The sequence below is a fragment of the Ambystoma mexicanum genome, chromosome 2q, assembly GCF_040938575.1.
Source record: "Ambystoma mexicanum isolate Mex_15411 chromosome 2q, UKY_AmexF1_1, whole genome shotgun sequence".
NCBI classification, from domain to species: Eukaryota; Metazoa; Chordata; class Amphibia; order Caudata; family Ambystomatidae; genus Ambystoma; species Ambystoma mexicanum.
In genome coordinates this window covers 1219113132-1219134869 of record NC_090924.1, presented here as the reverse complement: position 1 = coordinate 1219134869, position 21738 = coordinate 1219113132, and positions in this window count along the sequence as shown.

Sequence of the window (21738 nt, the reverse complement as noted above, 5' to 3'; positions counted from 1 at the left end):
TTCAGGGCCATCCAATTTTGGATTATTGCATTTATCTTGTTGATGATCATGGTGTCCTGGACATAATCCCCTGAGATTGGTATAAGTGTCTGGGTGTCATCAGCAAGGTTGGTATAGATGACACCCATGGCGTCTCAGGCCGAGAAGAGAAGCTTAGTGTACGCATTGTATAAAGTGGGTGAGAGACAGGATCATTGGGGTACCCCGATGGGGACTGGTATGGGATCAGCAGCCTCTTTGCCAATGCTTACTCTAGACGTGTGTTCAGCTAGGAAGGATTTCACCCAGAGAGTGGCATCTTTAGAGAAACAGAAATCATTGGCTAGCGTAGCGCATAGTTTATCATGGTCAACTAAGTCGAATGCTGCAGATAAATCTAACAGCAGTAATATACAGAGTTTACCTGAGTCCCTGATGGTGTCTATCTGAATTTTCAGATCTAAGATAGCCGTTTTCAGTGCTGTGGTTGGGCCTGAATCCAGATTGTCTAGCTCCAAGAAGCTGGTTTTGTTCAAGATTGGCTTGAATTTGATTGTAAGCTATTTTGTCAATAACCTTGAGCAAGAAACAGTACTGTGGTTATTGGTCAGTAATTAATAGGTACTGTGGCATCAAGAGATTTTTTTTTCAGCAGTGGGCCCACCCAGGCTTCTTTAATACTTGCTGGGACTGAGTTAGTGTTGAATGATGCGTTCACAAAGTTTGTAATAATGGGGGTGAGGAGAGGGGCGCAGAGTTTAACTAAATGGGCAGGGAAGTTGTCCCCTTTGCAATTAGAGGCTTTTAGTTTTGCGATGGTGTCTGCCACTGTGTCTTGGGTCACTGGGGTAAATTGGAATTGCAGGTTAACATTTTCTTTAGTTTTATTAAGCTTGGTATTCAACACTTTTATTCAGCTAAAATGTTTCTTTTTGTGATGATTTTCTTTTGGAGTAGCTAGATTTTGGAAGCTAACGCATTTTGGATGGTAGTACACCATTCCTTATTAGAGTTGGCTGGAGAAGTAGCTGGGCATGGGTTTCCCAATTCTTTGAGAATGGAGAAGAGCTCTTTGGAATTGGAGGCAGCGTTGCTAATGTGAGTGTTATATGCCTTAGCTTTGTGGGATATAATTGCAGCTTTGTAGAGTTTATCATCTCTTAAGGCGTTGGCAGAGTCTATTGTGGGGGATTTTTTGTTGATATGTTCAAGCGATCTTTTAGTTTATCTTAGCAATACTAATTTCTCATTAAACCAGAAGCTCCTTAGTTTGTCAGCACATCGTGTTTTAGTTGTTAACAGTGCTGCCGTGTCAATGGTGGTTGTAAGGCACTTGTGGTAAGTCTCTCTGGGTTGTTGCTAGTGATTGGTGGAGGACAGCCTATTGGGTATAATGGGGGCTAGGTTCTCTGCTGTTAGTTTACGAGTGTTTCTTGTTTCGTAAGTGTCTGTTGTCTTAGTCATTGAGGGGTTTATCTCCTTACTAGTAAAGGAAAAGTTAATCCTATGGTGGTCAGTCCAATCTAGGGGTACAATCGACTCAATAGATATTTTGTAATTAAGCGTAGGTATCCAATACAGAGTTTGACCTTTGAAATGGGTGGGGTCATTCACCGGCGGTGTGAAATTCATATCTTTGAGCGCAGTATAAAGGGCTTCTGCTTTAGAGTCCCGCTTATCATTGAAACCTAAATTGATATCGCCAAGGATGATATATTTGGTATTAGATTTGATGTGGGACGATAGCAGCAAAGGTATGTCTAGGTCCGGATGGGTATTGCTGTTAGGTGATCTGTAGATGACCAAGAAGTACAATATGCATACTCATCGAATTGCAGTGTTTAGAATAGAATGTGATAGAGCATTAGGTAGTGGCTAGACGGCATCAAAGGGCATATTGGACTGCTTGGGTAGTATTCAATATACAGTTATTGTAGTCTGGTCGCGGGCTTTCCAGACCCAATAGACTATATGGGAGTGCTGAGCCGGTTTGGACGATGCTAAAAGAGGGGCATTGGAAGGCTGAGATGGCGAACCCCAGATGATAGGGGTAGGTCTGACAGTGGGAGAAGAATAGTATTGTGGCGGGTGAAGCTAGTACAACTTACAGGGGCCGCAGGGGGGTAAGGCCATAGCAGTGGAGAGGGTTATAGTCAAAGGTGCTAGTTATGGTAAGTAGTACCAGGTGTATAGTTCATACGGCACACTGGACGTAGGAGTTTTGCAGTTCTAGCCGTGTGCACAGACTTAGGTTGCTATTACTACTTGAGATGGATCATGTGCAGTAGGAAATGGTTATCGCAAATGTTGTTGGTAGCAGGAGGTCATTGTTAATAGTACTTATGTGTGATGGCCTGGTGATCACGGATCAGATATGCTGTACTAGTTAGTATTAGAGCAGACGCACTGCACTAAATAAGAGCAGTAAAGGTAGGCTGATACACCAGATATATTTGCTAGCCCGTGTCACCCTGTGGCAAACAGGGGCTAACAGGGCCTTTTCCCTGGCCTTCTGTGGCAGCCGGCTTCCGTCGTCCGACTGCCGGTGCTGCGGATTGGGCAAAGAGCGGAGTGGTTGCTTAGCAACCCGATGTAGCCTCACACTGAGCCCACGTTGTGTCGGCCATTTTGGATGGGTCAACTGTCTTATTGATGAAAAAAAGCACACGTCGGATGACGCTGTTTGTGGCTCAAAAGGGCAAATAGGCTGTGATCTCACCTAGGCAGTTTGGCCAAAGGCCACAGGTGAATTCAATAATGGATTTAGGGATATGCGAGGCAGAGTAGCGGTCACGTTTGGATAATTGATCTGTGCAGCTCAAGTCAGCTGTGTTGGTTGGCAAAGGAGAAGGGCTCCTGCCCTCTTGCCTCGCTGGCCGCTTGCTTTCTTCACACGCAGCAGCATGCTCACTTCACAATGCGCAATGATTTTCCAGCTCTTTTCGATCATGCAGGCCACAATACCCTCTTTGCACAGACAACCACCCTGCACGCATCAAAGTATCAGGAAAGTACGGCTGAACCAATAGCACAGACCACCACCCTGCACGCATCAAAGCATAAGGAAAGTATGGCTGAACCAGTAGATGGGTAGAAGCTGCTAATCTGATGTCAGTCTGCCACTGACCCGATGGAGGGAGAGCAGTTTTCAGCTTCTGGAGGGCTTCTGCTGAAGCATAGGCTTGTTTGATTTGTTTTGCAAATTTTCGCTGTGCCACAACTGGACTGCTTTAGTCTCTAAGTGACTGAGCTAGAGATTGATCCAATTCAGGCCAGCAAGAACCAGTGCTTCAGTATCCACTATGAATCATATGCGAGTTCCATTAATGCCATATTCTCTGAATGCTCATTGAAGTCCTGGCTTATTCTTTGAATTCTAGGACATGTCCTCATGAAATCTCCGAATCCCAGATGGGAAATACACAGTATTGGAGAACTTGGATTTAATGAAATTGCTTGATGCACGTGTATGATACGTTGAGTTTGATCATAAATCCCACAATGCTTGTTGTATTTAATGATGTTTATTCTGGGAGATAATGATGCACGCTTCGTCAACACCCTTGTACACTGCAGGACCTGAAGACATGTTCATTAAGGGAGCACTGAAATGCCACATAAGCCGGTGATAAAGTGTAACCTGCAAAGCCAGGAAAACCAAAATACAATATGCACCTGTAAAACAAACCAACCTAGCTTGCAACGTGTCTGCACAAATCACAAATACTTTTTTACCTGTAAACCACACCTGGTGAAAAAATGTGGTGCTGTATCTGAAAGCGTTTTGAAATGGCCCTTAATGTCAGTGGTTTGTTTTTAATAAAGTTACAATTTTGGCTCCCCTCCCCCTTTAGAATCGATAGAAAGAGATGTAATACAGTAGAACACAGTTTTATATTGTCTATTAAAATCCCAAACAAAAATCAAAATAAGGCAAGGTTAATACGGTTGCAAATACTTTAGGGCCCAATTCTCATTTAGGTGTTAAGTACGAAAAGGACGTTAAAAGGCTTAACAACCTTTTCGGTACTTAAGACCTATTCTGAAGGTGGCAAATTCGTCCGAAGTTGGAAGGAATGTGCCACTTTCGGAATACATGTGGTGGTTGCTAGGATGGGTTGGAAACCAACCTAGCAACCACCACATTCATAAACTGGCTTTTTGGAAGCCTATTCTTGTGGCACTCCTCCAGTTTAATACGTGCGCTAAACTAGCGCTCATTTACGGTACCCTTTTGGTGCCGTTAAACTGGAGTAGTGCCACAAGAAGCCTTGTTTGGTGTAAATGAAAGTGTCCATATACCCGTGTTCTATATGGATACTTTCAAAAGCGAGCAGCTTCAACGTTGCTGCAACGTTGAAGCTGCTTGCTTTAAATGAAAGTGTTCATATACAACACACGGGTGTATATGAACACTTTCCTATACACCACAGTAAGCAGCTTCAACATCCTGCAATGTTGAAGCTGCTCACTTTGGTGTATAGGAACTGTGTACTTGGCAGCATTTTCGTTAAATAACAATTCACTCGTTATTTAACGAAAATGCTGCTGAGATTCTGAAATCCGCCTCTTTCCATTAGAAACGGGCGGATTACAGCGAAAGCACTGTCGTGCTTTGCGAAGACGCCCAGGCCCACATGAGAATAGCAGTAGTGCCTGGGCATTAAGAAATGGCACAGTGATTGTGCTATTTAGCACACTCACTGCGCCAAGATGAGAATCGGGCCCCGACTGTCTTTTAGTGCTGTTTGAGTGGCGCATTTTGGATCATGTGAGAACAGAAATGTAAGTAAAACCTTTTGAGCTTTATCTGGTCGTGGAAGTGGATATATTTCGGAGGCTGTAAAAATGTCCTGTGTATTTATCTTTACAGGCTAGTCCCAATGTCCGGCTTGATAGAAAGTAAAGTTCATGTTTATTTGCAGTGCTCACCTAGGGAAAGGCAGGCAGTGTAATGTTTCCATTATCAGTAAGACCGCCTTTGCATGGTAAACACAAAACCTTTGCCTTATCTGGCAATTACTGCACGAAGGTCTTTGGTAGAGTAGGTGGTGGGGCATACATTTTGAAGGCCGGATTTGCGAGTGCAGACAATTCGGGGAGGCCGGGGCGAAATGTGCCTCAAACTGTGAAATTTACTGCACAATTTCACACAAATGTAATCTAAAATGTATTGGATGTAGCTGCTAATGAAAGGAAATGATTGTGACATGTTCAAGCGTGATGCTGTATAACAAAGCATCTTGTTTTGAGAACTGATGTGTAGGGGCCCTCTTGTCTAGAGTAGGGGACCCCGCCTGCATATGTCAGCAAGAAATTGCATTGATATGGTGTAGTTTAAGTTTTTCGAATGGAAAAAGGGCAACATCAGCTTAATTTGGTGCAATTGTTTATCCCAGCTGCACTTATCACAGAATCCATATATCCTATGTGGAATCGGGGGAATGAATTCAGTTCAGCACAGGCAAAGGGTGCCGCTGGAGAAGAGAGTCGTGCAGTGGTGCACAGGTGATAACAGAGAAGATTCCTAATGAACATTACAATGGTTGATTTCCCAGGATTTATCATTAATGTTGCATAACACGAGCCTCACCTTGAACTTAATTAATCTCCAAGCACATTACCTACCCCAGAAAGTTGAAAGGTGGGTAAGAAATGTTTGTGATTATCTAAACAATAAAATTGTGTGTGCTAACTCAGCACTCGCCAAATGAGGGTCAGCTGTCACTCTGAATGCAATCCATGCTATGTTTTTGACTATGGGCTACAGGACACCAAATTAGGTGCCACAATGCCCTACCGAATAATCAATCAGCACTACAAGAGTATATTCATGGCATTTTTATCACTTTACACATACCAAGTAGCATTACATAACTTGGCAGTTATGAGGTAGGCTGTCTTTTGACATTCCAGGTAACTTGAGGGTTATGAAGGAGAAGGGCTAACTCAGACCCCTTAAATGAGGGTCACTTCCTGGCTAGTGCTAGCTTAGGACCCTGCAAATGACTTATTTGAGGAATCTGCTTGTGGTATGCTGCATCAGAAAGCTTTAAATGAGGATCAATTAGATGGAAAGAGAGGCTTTGCCTCTGGACCTTACAAATTAGTGTCACTGGAAGGTATGGTATAGGCTGCCTCAGAACACTACAAAAGGAGGCCACATGAAGGCTGTGAGTAGGCTGCCCTGCAACCTTCCAAATAGGTGCATTGTGTAGGCGCTTTCGTACTATCCACATGCCAGCAGAGGTGTATCCAAATGAGGGTCAGTTGAAGGCCGTACAATGGGCTGGATCTGCATTGTCTAACAGAGTCACTTGAGAGTTATGTATGAGATATGCTGTCTCATGAGCCTCCAAATAAGGGACAATTAAAAAGTAGGAAGGCACAGGACCAGTCAAATGATAGGTTGAGGGAAGCCATCTCAGAACTGTGCAAATTAGGGCTAGATAAGGGTTACTTGAAAGTGTTGGTGTAGTTTGACTGAGGTTTCCCAAATGAGAGATGTCTAAGGGCTTTGCACATCAGGACCCTCCAAATGTGCATCACTTGATTGCTGTGAGATAGGCTGCCCCATAACCCTCCAAATGTCATTCACTTAAGGTTCTGGCTGGGCTGGCTCAGGACCCACCATAAGGGTTGATTTAGATATGATATGGCATTTATGACGTAGCAAAAACAAAGAGGTGATGGCTGGAAGGTTTAGACTTAATCTTAACCACTGGCAATGCTCTGGGCAACCCTCCAGACCACCGTTCTTCGCCTGCCAAGCCATTACAGAAGGGAAAGACCATATGAAAATTTATGACGTGCCTGTACACAAATGGTTCTAGGCACCACAAGACAAGGGATGGAAGACAGAAGGAAGACAAGACAAACAATCCCAGTAGGTCTTGTGTCGTTTGGATTGTGCAAGTGTGACAACGAGAAGTGCAGGGTGGAAGGGAAAGGTGAAGTACAAGGGAGAAGGTAGGGGTAGTATGATCAAAGCAGCTGGGCTCTGAGTAAGTGCAGCCAGGGCAGCAAGGCTCTGGGTAAGTGCAAGGAGGCAGGTGGCTATATGGGGTGCAGTGCAGCCACTAAGCGCACTGTAGGCCAGGAGGCAGTGCAAGGAAGACTGGGTATAGAGTAGCCTGGTACCCAGTGAGACTCTGAGGATACCAAGCAACCAGTCAGGTGGGTAGACAAGAAGTTAGCAAGAACGTGAGAGAGAGAGAGAGAGAGAGAGAGAGAAGACAGATTAGAAAAGGAATGTCTTGAGCTGCTTCAGGAATGTCAGGTGGTCTGGCTCAAGTCTGAGGGGAGCAGGAGCAGGGAGGCTGTTCTAGAGGGAGGCACCTGGGAGGCACCTGCAGAGGAGAGAGATCTACCTCCCACTCTCTGCCTGGAGAAGCATATGAGCTTCAGAGAGTTGGAGGTAGCTGAGTGAAGAGCTCTAGAAGGAAGGTATTTTGAAAGAGAGTTGGATGTAGTGCAGGCTCTGGCCCCAGAAAGCCTTGTGGATGATGCAGATGGTTTGAACTTGATCCTTATAGCCACCAGGAGCCAGTGGAGAGATTTCAGAGCTGGCGTGATACAGGCCTTGGGCTTGAGGTTCTGGATTAGTTACAGGGGGAGAAGAGTAGAGGTAGGCAGATTGAGAAAGAGGCTGTTGCAGTAGTCCAGCTTGGAGAGAACCAGAGCTCTGGAGACAGTGAGCTTCTGGAGGAAAGTGAGATAAGGTCGAATACCTCTGAGGAGGTGCAGCTGGAAGTGGGCCTTTTTTGTAAGGTGATGTGAGGCGAGAGTGGAGTCGAAGATGACACCAAGGATTTTTGCCTCACAAGAAGGCTAGGGTAGAGGGCCCAAGGTGGGTGGCCAGAATGGGCGAGGGAGGAGAGGAGGCTGAGGGAAGCCTGAAAGAGAGCTGAGTCTCATCCGCATAACACTGAAGGTTAGAGGAGAAGGTGGAGATCACGTGGGCCAAAGGGCCAAAGGAGTCAGATAGACTTTGAAGGTTAGAGGATAGAGCCCTGGGGGACACCACATGTGGAGAGAGAGGTGGTGGAGAGAAAGGACCCATGTTGGACCTGGGAGGGATGGTGCAGAAGAAAGAAGGTCCGCCATGCCAGGGCCTAATCCGTGATGCCCTGGTTCACACAGAGTCAGTTGATCAGGCTGGCATGATTGACTCAAAAGCAGAGGAGAGGTCAAGGAGGAGGAAGACACAAGGAATGCTGGAATCAAGGTTAGAGAGAATATTCACGGGTGTTCAGGAGAGCAGTTTCTGTTCCACTGACAGCTAATTAGTTTTGCTACACAGGTAGGGATGGATGAGGCATTAGCTTGCTAAATAGAATAGACTAGGTGACAGGAAGGTGTGTACCCAGGATGGGGCCTAACTACACATAAAGGGCAGCATGACTATAATAGGTAGGGTCATGTTGCAGTGTACCCATAGGTAGAAATATGTGCCAGGCATTCACCAGGACTCGGTAGATAGCAAATAAATGCAGAGCAAATGTTTCCTGCAGAGAAACATAACGTGACAAGCTGCCATTTTAAACCCAACAGAGAATTCAGCTTTGTGGTTTTATTGATTAAATTGTTGTTTGCCGGCATTGTGTTATGTTGTGAGACAGGTCCTGTAGAGGTGATTTTTTTTAGTGTGGTGTGAGAGCAGTAGATAGTATTGTTTGATAGAGGTTGATGGGGTAAGTATGAACATTTAGATTGTGAGCAGATTTTGTTGTTGTGATCCAGAGGTAGGATTTGGATATTGGGGCGTAGCCCTAAGGGAAAAGTGTGGGAAAATTGTCAAAAACTATTTCTGTTCTAAATTATCAGTAAGCTGACCACTATTGTGCATTGTTTATTCTGTGTAAGTGCCAAGCTGCGCGCTGCTTAAAAGTTGTCACCATGTCAGATACCCGAATAACTCACCCTAGATATAGGGCCTCATCATGAGTTGGGCGTTAACACCGGTGCTAATAGTGCTGGCGTTATCTGCCCTACCGCCAAACCCACCGGCGCTAATAGCACCGGATCAAGGTTTTGGCGGAACGGGAAATCCCCATTCTCCATTGAGCCCATTCGGGAATGCCCCATTCCCCATTGGGCTCAATGGGGAAATTTCGCGCTCTTACTGCTGGCAGATTTAACGCCGGCGGTAAGAGCATGAAATTTCGGCGGATTTCACCCCAGCTAAGAGCTGGAGGGGAAATCAAGCCGAAGCCGTGATTTGACAGACCCTTAAATCTGGCGGTAACAGCGCTACCGCCGGATTTAAGGGTTACTGCCAAACTGGTGATGAGGCCCATAGTGTCAAAGTCATTACGTATTAGGCTGAGTGGGTGAAAGGGACTGCTGGGAAGATGTACCTGTCATGGCCACAAGAGGGCACTCACTGTAAAAATGTACTCCACACATGTGCACATACTTACATGCCACACACAAGGGCAGGAAGCTCAAGAACAGGCTAGGTGTATTAGAACTCTGGAAGACCTTTGAGGAAGAAACAGAGGGGTCTAACACGGAATGGATGATTAATATGTGTCGGAGGAGTGCGAGCAGCCCACAGTGCTGCCACCTCCTCCCTCTGAGGAAAGCACTTACACACAGCCAACAGCTCTGCCTCCACCAGCTGAGACAGGCAGCCACACACAATTCACAGTAGCGCCTCTGTATGAGGAGAGCACACCAGCCTCGACTATCCCAGGAATATACCCATTACAAGCAGCAGCTGGAGGGTATAGTAACCTCAGGTATGAATCCCCTGAAGAGGAAGGTGATGATAGTAGGAGAAGGGTGAAAGTGGTAAAAGGAAAGGTGCCATTAGTGCAAATGGAGAATGAAGCATGGCACTGCTCAGAGACACAGATAAGGGATGAGGAAGAATTTAGAGGGCTACATAGCTTAGAAAAGCAGATAAAAGCAGCTGAGGAAGAGCTTTGGAGAGTGAGAAACATGCAGATAGATGGCCACAGGGCAGGAAGCGTAGCCATAGCTAATGGGGATAGTGGAGAGACTATGATGAAACTAGAGCAAAGGGTAGGAGAAAAGATATTGTTGAAACTCGATGGGAAAGGCACAGAAAATAGTTATGTGAAAGTAGCGGAGTATGAAGAAATGAAGGAAGCGACCAGGGCGGAAGTCAGGAGGGAGATCCAGGAAGTGGTAGAGCAAAATGCACAAAGGGAGAAAGAGAGGGAACGGAGAGAAGCAGCAGAGAAGAGGCAGGGAGAGGAATGGGAAAGACAATGAAGAAAGAGGGCGGTAGGAGAAAGGTATGAGTATATAAAGAGGCTAAATAGAATGGGAAGAAATTGAGAAAATGAGGAACGAGTTGAGTCAAAATATGAGTAGAGGTATGATGCCAGAGATGTGGGGAGAAGGCAGTGGGACAATAACCCTAGAGACCAGGGACAGAGATGTGTTGCCAGAGATAATAAGTGGAACATATGTAAGGGAGCCTGCTAAGTGAGTGAGTTTTGATCTCATACTTGAGGATGATGAGAGTGGAGAAAGATTGGGTAGACATTGATGGTGAAGAGGGGGGAGAAGAGGCAGCACAAGCCCCACAAATGTATACCACAGGACCAGGGTTACGGGAGATAGCAGATTTACTGAGGCCAAACATAAGCCTGTATCCACCTCTCACATCAGTAATGCCTATAAAAGAAGACAATAAATCAACATATTTCTTAAGTAACTTGCCAGAACGCCAGCAACACTGTGTAGTTGAGACATTGAAAAGGAGAAATTGCACACCATCACCTTTGCGCAAGTAAGGGCTAACACAATTCCCACTGCTCCACAAGGGATTAGGGCAGCACCACTATTCTCCATGGAATCAGACAATCAAAAATAACTTGATGGATAAGCTGCCATCACTGACAGCAGGGACGCACCGTTGGATCTTGCAAGCTAGAGCGAGAGACAGCTGGGATAGCATTGGCAATAGGTGACATGAAAAGCCTATTTGCATCCATATTGAGTGACCAGGCAGAGGACGTGTGACAGTGAGTGGGCTATTTTGCAGTAACAGAACATAACACCACTAAATATGATGGGTCACCATTTAATAATTGCAGAGCTAATGTATGGAAGGCACTGAGGGTGCTATTTCCAGATCAATCTGACATGAGTGCCATAATGATTAGGAAGATGAGGCCTACTGAAGACCCTGTGCCTATATTCAAGACATTACAGAACATTGGAGTTTGGAAACTAAAGACCATTGGGATAAAAATATACCATTGTTTTATCATATTCTATGCCAGGGCCTACCTGAAGAAGTGCAGAGACAGTTAAAAAAGATTGTGGGTATTGAAATGACACCATAGGCAAGAGATACATTCCTGCTTTCTCTCCAGCCCGTCGCCCAGCCTTGAAGCCTTGAAGCCTCACCTGTGGGCTACTACATCATAATGGGGTAAGCTCTGCCATTCTTGGGTTTATTGCGCCAGCGTGTCCTTTTTTTCCGAAATTAAACCAAAATTCAAAATCTAAGTGCTGCTCCATGAACCATCTGAACCGGAGCACTTTACTGGCGGAATTAACCCTGTTACTGGGTTTTTGGACCATATTGTTGTACTGCCTTATTTCTGCACTTGCGATTTTGGCCTTTCAAGATGGCCGGACCGCATCACTGCAGACTTGCTTTCTCACTGTTGGGCCCCACTCCCCCTCCCATTTGCTGCCTTGACCTTGATAGGCCAATCGCGGCAACCGGGAGGTGGGAGCCGCCCCTTGATGACTAAGGCCCACAACGAAGGCCCTGTCTACCCCTGTCTGCCGCGTCGCCGCCTGTCAGTGCGTGTGCTCCCCATCCCCCAACCCCTTGGTCGCCTGTGAGTGCGTGTGCTGCCCCACCCCCCCATGGTCACCTGTGAGTGTGTGTGATCCCCCTCCCCCTTTGGTCGCTTGTGAGTGTGTGTGCTCCCCCACCCTTCCTTTGGTCACCTGTGAATGCATGTGCTCCCCCCACAACCCCATTCATCGCCTGTGAGAGTGTGTGCTCCTCTCACCCCCCTTGGTCACCTGTGAGTGTGTGTGCTCCCCCACTCCCCCTTGGTCGCCTGTGAGTGTGCTTGCCCCCCCTATGCACAATAAAACTAAAATGAACCCTAGACATCCAATGCTGCCACCCCTTATGTCGGGGCTGTGCATCACGTCTGTGCCACTTATTTTGACCCGTTGCATTGTATGCTGCTGCTGCCCTTTAAGATAGGACTGTACATCATGGATGTGGCACTCATCTTGACCCTCTGCATTGTATGCTGTTGCTGACCTTTAAGAAAGGACTGTACGTCATGTCTGTGCCACTTATGTTGACCGTCTGCATTGTATGCTGTCGTCGCCCTTTAAGATAGGACTATTCATCATGTCTATGCCACTCATTTTTTGACCCTCTGCATTGTACGCTGTTGCCGCCCTTTAAGATAGGACTGTGCTTCATGTCTGTGCCAATCACTTTGACCCTCTGCACTGTTTGCTGATGTTGCCCTTTAAGATGGGGCTATGCATCTCGTCTGTGCTACTTATTTCTGACCATCTGCACTGTATGCTGATGCCGCCCTTTAAGATAGGACTGTGCTTCATGTCTGTGCCACTCATTTTGACCCTCTGCATTGTATGCTGTTGCCACCCATTAAGATAGGACTGTACATCATGTCTGTGCCACTCATTTTGAGCCTCTGCACTGTATGCTGTTGCTGCCCTTTAAGATAGCACTGTACATCATGTCTGTGCCACTCATTTGACCCTCTGCATTATATGCCGTTGCTGCCCTTTAAGATAGGACTGTACATCATGTCTGTGCCACTCATTTTGACACCCTGCATTGTTTGCTGATGCCGCCCTTTAATATGGGGCTATGCATCACGTCTGTGCCACATATTTTGACCCTCCGCATTGTTATGCTGTTGCCGCCCTTTAAGATAGGACTTTACATCATGTCTGTGCCACTCATTTTGACCTTCTGCATTTTTTGCTGATGATGCCCTTTAAGATGGGGCTGTGCATCATGTCTGTGCCACTTATTATGACCCTATGCACTGTATGCTGATGCCGCTCTTTAAGATTGGGCTGTGCATCATGTCAGTGCCACCTATGTTGACCCTCTGTATTGTATGCTGATTTCACCCTCTTAATACGTATACTGTATGTCTCTGTAGCACTTCTGTAACTATGATTTCTCACTAAGCACTTCTGTAACTAAGTAAGCCTTCTTAACGGCACCACGATGCCCGAGGGAAGCTGTACGCTTTTCAAATGCAAATACATAAAATAAATAAATAAATACAATTAACTATTGTCTATCACTGTACATTAAAGCAGGATAAGGATCAAAAGAAAATAGAGGAAAGGCAAAAGGAAAAGGCAAAATTGGTGCAAAATTGATGCAGAAGAAATTATCCAAAATGCAAACATCCACTTGCTAGACCACTCATAGCTTTTAAAAAAAATAAAAACATTTGCAACCGAATAATGCGAAAAATATTTAGTACAGAAGCCAGCAAGACAACAGACCCTTACTGAATGCTGGTGGATGTCAAGAGCAACAGGGCATGTCCCATGTGGACAATGCTCTAGCTGCTCTCAAAGAAGAAGAAGTACTGAAGTAGACCATGGGTTCAACGAACATTAACAAATTGTAGTAAATCTATGGTAATCTATGGGATTTGGTGCCCATGTTGTGGAAACAGAAAAATAATATGAGGCCAGGAAGCCCAGAAAGAAACACACCAACACAGGTTACAAAGAACATACAAGTGCTTTATTTAAAAGCTACAACAGTTACCAAAGTCAATTGACAAACGGATAGCTATTCGGCTCTCAGAGTAACATAACGAACTTCAACGAGAGTTCAATGCGTTAGTGAGAGAGACCGTACATTGGAATACTTGGGTCTTTTATACTGTTTGTCCAGCCCTTGGCCAACCTTCTCGCGGGTTAACCATTCTGTGAGTCGGGCCTATGGGTTCCTTGCCAGGTCAATCCTTTAATATATGCATTTTGATTAGTTTCACTGATATAGTTGTACATTTACATATAGGTCAATGGTAGGACAAGGTCTCAGTTCGCGACCCCGACAAGTGGCCTGCAGGCATATTAATTATTCATGTGTACGGAGGTCACAACGGCCAGAATCTTACTCAGAATGTCATTCGGCCTCCATTTTGATGTTCAGGGTGACTTCCATATGACAAGAGAACCTAAAATGGCGGCTAAATCCAAGATGGCGACTTACATTACTTTCTCTAAGGTCAAGACCTTGCCGTGGCGTTTGTTCGCATATGATGTTTAGACAACTTGGCGTAGGCCAATACACATACAATTGTTGCGATAAGAGGCATAATATTGTTTCAATTCCGACAAACCCTCCTTTTGGCCTATGCCAAGTGCTAATATCATTTCTAATATCTTTGTAAATAACTCCATGCATTGTCGTCCATACATCCTGAATCATTATCCGTAACATCTATAGCCATTAGGTCGTTCATCAGAACCTCTTGTAACACAAACTCTTTAGATGCTGTATCGGGGGCATACATTTTGAGCCCTACTGTGCTCACTGCCTGAGCACAACATCCCCCTAGCATTGCACATATACTAGGTAGACATTGGCAACAGCAACAAAGGAATAGGAGGATTCCCAAAATAACCAGTATAACAGAAAGCACCTTCCAACCCGAGGATCGTAGAGAATCCCAGAAACAAGCACTAATACTCCAATCTCCCACAGGAACATGCACTTCTGAATTAAGGATGTGCAAGTTCTGAATTGCTTTGAAAATTGTCGTTGAGGAATCTGGTACGAAAACACAGCAAGCGGACCCCACTAATTTGCATACTCCACCACGTTCTGCCAGGATGACATCTAATGCCATCCGATTTTGGAGTGCTACCAATCTTATTGCTTTCTGTTCTAGTGTCATATTGTAGAGTATATCCGTGGTCCGGTTGATGGTTTTCTCCAGTACCCTTGCTAGTCCCCTAATATTTTCAGAATTTGCTATCTGTCCCCAAAATGGCACAACTGATTTTGCTATATCTCCCAATACTTGCCCAGGGGTATCTCCGTTCGCGTCCCGCCGTGGGCGAGCCTTAGAGACTTCCAATGTGCTAGCTATAAATACCCCAGGTAACAGGATTCCTAAATAACAGGTTCCCTGCCAATCCTTGGGCAACCAGGGAAATGCTGAACTACCACAAACGAAATAGACAGACCCCCCTACATACAGAGGCCTGTTCTCCCCGGTCAAATTTACAATGTTCACACAACCTTCAAAATCTCCCATTGACCGAGTGCCATTTCTTTGTACACAAAAGGGGACTGAATCAGGGCTATGATTAATAGAGTAGGAAGGAGGCACGGCGTCCTTATTGCCTATCGGAGCCATTTTAAAGGAAATTAGAGTTTGAAAAGGAAGAGATAGTTTATCAGATGGCCTAATAGAAGCAACATTAGGTTTACTTCTATTTGCAAAAAGCGAGCATCCCAGGGGAGTCAATTCACGTTTCTCAAAATCATTTAAATTAGTTCCATCAAAGTTCCCTGAGATGCTATCATTCCAACGGCCAAAGAATAGTGCTCTAAGAGAAGCATAGCAAGCAGTCGTTAAAGGTAAAGGGTGGATATACCATCCTAGCCCCTTGTTCCCATGTTGTGGTAAATGGGTGCAAATCCAGCAATTACTCTTATTAAAAATGGCATGCGTTGCATTCATTATTATCATTAAAGTGTTATTATGGTACTTTCGTCTATGCTGGGAGTCTCTAGGTGACAAAGTGTGAAGGTGTACAGAGGGAGTCAAAGCAGTAAGTACAATCTCAACTGGCAGTAGAGGTTTTAGAGGGTAAATTTCTTCGAAGTACCAAAGTCCCACAGCAGTAACTATACAAATTCCAATTATTATTAACACAACACAGCAATACGTTTTCGGGGCCCAGGCACATTGTTCGTTGTCCGACTTGGTCACCCCCTTATTTACAAGTCCAATGCGAGCAGCAGCAGTGGAGGTGGCAGGCATCGTAGTTTCTCAATCGACGACCCCAATGTTCGTTGCTGGCGACACTACGGTCGCGCGACTTCTTAGTCCTTCCCCAACCCTAGCCAGCAGAATCACTTTTTTCAACAAAAAAAAACTTCCTTTTGCAAGAGAAAATACTTTTTCTTTCCAGATGCACAGGCAAAACCCGTGCCGTAGTTCTATTTTCTTCGTCGAAGATCGTACTGAAGTGGGAGAATGGAAGACCAGGCTCCGTCCTTCACCTCTCGCGCTTGGCCTAGAGGGTCACGACCCAGACACCCGCCACGAGAAGAGTTTGTCCATTTACCAGACGACTAAATACCCTGGTACAGGAACATACGGATGTGTCCATCTGTCTGCCCAACAGCCCGCACTGGCCATGCCGACACCTGCGGCACGGACCAACTAGACTAAAATCTACACGTCGTTAGAGATGCCATGACGACCTAGACAACGGGAAGCACATCTGTACAAATATACACACTGGACATTCCCACACCGATCTACACGAAGAATATACTCAGTGCTATGACGTAGGCGACAGGCATATTCACGGACGTGCATCTTTATTATTTTTACATAGGCTTTCAGAATGCAGAAACGCAAGACGCGTCATGAACTCATCTACAAAGCTTGCTCACGCTTCTCTTGAAACCAGTTACCACCATAAGAAATATGATGAAGACACGATACTGGTCATGGAACTATATGCTACTATAACCTAAAGCACCTATGCACCAAACGGACCACTTATGCACCAGGCCCAAGTAGGCCTCAAACAAGAGCTCCCGTGGACATTAACAAAGCAAGAGTCTGGTTGCTGATCCTGCAGAATGGGCCCGGTGAAACAACCAGCCAAGGTCGCAATGTTGCAAACCCACATTCCAAGAACAAAGCATCAAAGGCACGATGTTGCAACCTCGCACTCCGCGCACCAACGTTAAGGTCACACCTGCAAATTAAACCAGACACACAGTGGAAAAGCAATATTAATTGTGCAGAATTCTGCCTCAAACACGGTCCCTCCCCACGTGACCAAGCCGAACCTGACGAGATGCCAAACCCAGGAGAGAAAAGGCGTCTGGATCCCTCGCTACGAGACACAGGCAGATACACTTGAAAGGTTCAACGGACATCTGCGACAGTGGGAGCGGTCAGCCTTCCAACTATGAATAAATCCTCACATTGTCTGCACGTACCCATAGTGAAACATTGTTGCAAATTGCAGGTACACCGAGAGCTGGGAACAGCGGTGGTCCCAGGCTGGGAAGCTCACGGGCGCACCAATCAGAACATGGGGCTCTTATCACTGACGCCAGTAATATTAACCAATCCTCAGGAGTCTTCATGTAACAATTGTCATGTATCTAATTGTAGGGACAACCCAGATGTATCACCTGACTACCCTTTGTCCACTAACATTGTCCTCTATATGTGTGCTATACTAACCCTACCACTCGAGCAACCAATTAAGAGTGGCGATAGGTTTTTTGTTAACTTTCTGAAGTGACGCAAGTAGCGCGTCATAATGCAGTAAAAAGGGCCTGCGAGCCCCACGATTGTGTGTGTGTCAGGACGGACGCGTACGCTCCTTGACCCATCCCTGCCGTTTTTTTCTAATAAACAGCAGAGTCACCTTGCTCCTTGTGTGTGTCTCATACTCTATCTCAACTGGGATACACGGGAGGAGTTGGGGCCTCCCTGCCTGGAGGTCTGCGGACGGCCCGGCCGACCCCGGCAGAATTTCCCCCCGACAAGTTGGAGGCACTGCTGAGATCTGTTTAAGATCGACTTTTATTTTTTACTTTTTCCAGGCACTCCCGTTGCGAGGAGGCCCAGCGGCGCGGCCCCCTCTGCCGTTGCCCCCTTCTGAGGACTACAGGACCATCGCGGAGCTGCGAGAAGACCGGACAGCGCAATCCGGATATTGGCCCTCGGGAGCCGGTTGAGAAGTATCCCGCCCGCGGTTGGCGAGTGTCCAGACGTGGTCCAGACGAGGGGAGGTGGCGAGCCGCTTGGAGGGGTGCACGCAGTCGAGCGGCCCTGCATCGAGAGAACTTGGTGAGCATGACACGCACAACAAGCAATGCGAAATTGTGAGGGAGGGGGGAGGAAGTAAATAAGGGAGGTGTTGTACAGATGCACGGTGAAGGTCTAACAACTTAGTGTTGCCAATGGAATGAATGGTAGCGAAACGAGTGCGAGAGCAGTCGGCTACGTTACGCGAAAGATGGAGGGCGGAGCACGAAAACATCACGTGCGGCCGCTCGTAAGGCACTGATTGGACTAAGTCGTGACTACGTGTAAGGGTGGGGGTGTGTGTGGTTTCCTAAGATTTGGCATTTATTGATCAATGAGTAGACGAGGATCCCTATTGTTCGAGCAAGAAACTCGATAGGTAGATGACGATTCCCTGTAGGCGGTGGCTAGTTGCCTAGTTGCCCAATACGGAAGATAATTGGCTGGTTAAGCCCTCCGGTTGAGGGGCGTATCACACGCGAGGCGACGCAGCGTGCGCAGTCCGATTATATTATTGATTTGGTTACCTTGTTCCAGGAGTGACAGGAAGACAGCTGTAGGGTTAGCGGGGGTAGATTGCATGTGTATTTTGAACTTAAAGAACATAATAAGAATGTACCAGTAGCTCGAAGAGATCGGTGACATCACCAGTAGGGATTTAATAGGATATCGCGAACACAAGGAACTTTGGTTTTGGGAGTGGTGGGGAAGAGAAATATGATAAGGGAGCGGGCACGGAGATAAACGATAAACGAGTGGATCGGGAAAAGGAGAAGGGGAGAGGGGCGTGGCTGCGCACGGAGAACGCCGGCCACGGCAAGTGTAAAAGGGGGAGGAGAACGGGGAAACAGGACGACTGTATAAGAGCGTCGTAAAGGGTATGCAGCCGCAGGGGGCTGCGTGCGCTTCGGCCGCAGGGGGCCGTAAGGGTGTAGTAACAGAAGGGAATAAACAAATGTAAAACCATACATAAAGGATTGTCGTAAGTCCCCATACTTGCGGGGCCAGGTAAATAATATAAGGTTGTATATTGTAAACTACTAGTGAAGGGAAGGGTAACAAGTGGAGCGCCACTATGTCATACGGGACAGGGTCGGGAGGGTGGGGGAACACCCTCACTACACCACTACAACACATATGCACCACACTGCCACCCCATAGGGAGAAATTAATTAAGTACAGCATAGAGTGGACCCAGGGGACGGATAACAAAATGTTAACACCATGGCCGCCTAATGCTAGTTTCGATCCATATGCCCAACATTCACTGCTAAACCATCTGCACAATACATACAAGGGGAAGAAGTTGGCAAACCATGTGGAGGTGTTTAACTTATGGAGGATGTTCCAGGGGTCCCGACCAGGACCAAATGGAATGTTCACTATGGGGGAAACACCGGAAGAAAAGGAGATTAAGAAAGAAGGAGAGGATGGGAAAAAGGGGCGTGAAAGCACAAAGAATACGGGGAACGGAGGAGAGGGAGGAGAAAAGATTGATAAATCAGACGACATAAAAAAGGAACCGAACAACGAGATACCCATAACACCGGGAGTGAAAACAGAGGGAGGAGGGTTGTACTCTTTAAGAGAATTAGGAGAAATAGAAGGACAGTTAAGGGCGGCTGAAGGATACTCGAACCCGGCATACAGCCCTCCACCATATGTGGCTCATAGGAAGATGCCAGTGGGGGAGGGGAGGATTGGAGAAGAGCAGACTGTAGAAATAGGAAATGATGAGTGGGTAGCTGCACAGATATTATTAAAATTACGAGGTTCACTAACTGGAGAAGAGAGGGAGGTAGTAAAGAGAACAGACGAGGATAGTGCAAGAGAGAGTGAAATGAGGGGGGAGGAGCTATTACGGCAAAAGGAAGAGATTTTGGAGGAAAGATTAGCAAAGCTAAGGGATGAGAAGAATGAATTGATCAAACAGCTTGAGAGGGAGGAAAGAGAGAGAGTGAGGAAAAGGAAAGAAGGTAAGAACGAATTGGAAAAATTAAGGGAACGAAATGAGGAGCAAAGGAGAGAAGCTGAAAGGGTAAAAGCAGCAGCAGACAGGGTATCAAGAGTAGTGCTGAGAGAGAAGAAGAAGGAAGAAGAAGTAAGAGAAAAGGAAATGACAATATGGAAGAGGAGGGTACTATCAGAGACAGCTAAGAAATATGAAGAGGGGAAAGTAATAGAAAGTATAGTAGAGAGAGAAAGAGTGAAATGGGAAAGGAAGAAAGAGAATGAACGAATATTGGAACAGATGAGCAACGAAGTAATGGAGGAATTGAAAAGGAAAAGGGAGGAAAATAGTAGGGAGATGGAGGAGAGAAGTGAAGGGGAAAGAGAAGGGAGGAGTAGGGAGAGTGAAAGATGGGGGGATGTATATAGAAGTAGAGAAGTAGCAACAACATCAGCACTAGGGGGAGCAGTTGGTAACAAAGGAAAAGGAGAAATAGACCTAAGAGACTTAGAAACAGTAACAATAAAAGGGAAAAAGGCAGAGTGGGGGGTGCCATTTATGAATGATTTTTGCAGTGAGGAGGAAGAAGGAGTGGAGAGAGAAGGAAGAAAGAGTGAAAGGGAAAGTTTAGATAAGCTATACCTCACTCGAACAAACATAGACTCGCCATGGATCAGTAGGAGAAGGGAGGACCTGGAGAGAAGTGAGGAGGGAGTGCAAGGACTAGTGGAAGGACAAACCCATGAAACCACACCATCCCCATCTCCATCACGCCCTCCCCCATCGCACCCTACATGCTCAACCACCGCACGCTCGCTGCGCAGAATAAAGCTTGCGCCCTTCATGGACGAACTGACACCCTATGCATGTCGGCTTAGAGACCTCCCTAGTCGCAGGCAAGACAGACAAAAAAACACGCCCACATTAAATACAGGAAATGACGAAAGGGGAAAGGATGGAGAAGGAGTTAGGAGCAGGGGTAATAAGGACGGAATTGAAGAGGTAAAGGAACCGGAAGAAGAGGAGGGGTGTGAGGACTCGATATTATGGAACGTAAAGGGTGACACAAGACACAACTTAATGCCACTGTTGGAGAGAGGAGGGGTTAGACCACAGTACGTCCCTTGGAAGCATACGGATAAAGAAAATATAAAATGTAGGCTCCCATCACTAAGTGGAGGTGCGGGTAAGTGGATATATGAAATGGAAAAACACACCGCAGGACAGAAACTAGCAGTAGGAGATGTAAAGGGCCTGTTAATATCAATATTAGGGGATAGAGTGGATGACATTTGGAAAAGAGCGGGATTCCACGGGGTAACAATAACAAACACATCGCATGATGGGGCACCATTTGCAAACTGCAGACATGCGCTGTGGCAGGCACTGAGAGTACAGTACCCAGACACATCAGACATAGGAGCAATTACTTCCCGTAAGATGCGTGAGAATGAGGATCCTGTTGATTATATCCAGGATATCCAAGAGAAGTGGCGCATGGAAACTAGAGAACAATGGGACAAAACACCAGCCATATTTTATCATATACTAGTACAAGGGCTCCCAGAAGGAGTTCAGAAACAACTAAAGAAAGTAGTGGGAATGGAAGCAAAACCATGGCCAGAAATACAACTGACTATAGTACATCACTGCAGGACATGGCAAGGAAAAATGAAACAAAAGGAAGAGGACAGGAAAACAGAAGAGGCTAAACTAGTACAGAAAAAACTTACTAAATACACAATGGAAGGGGCACTAATAACTACGCCCACA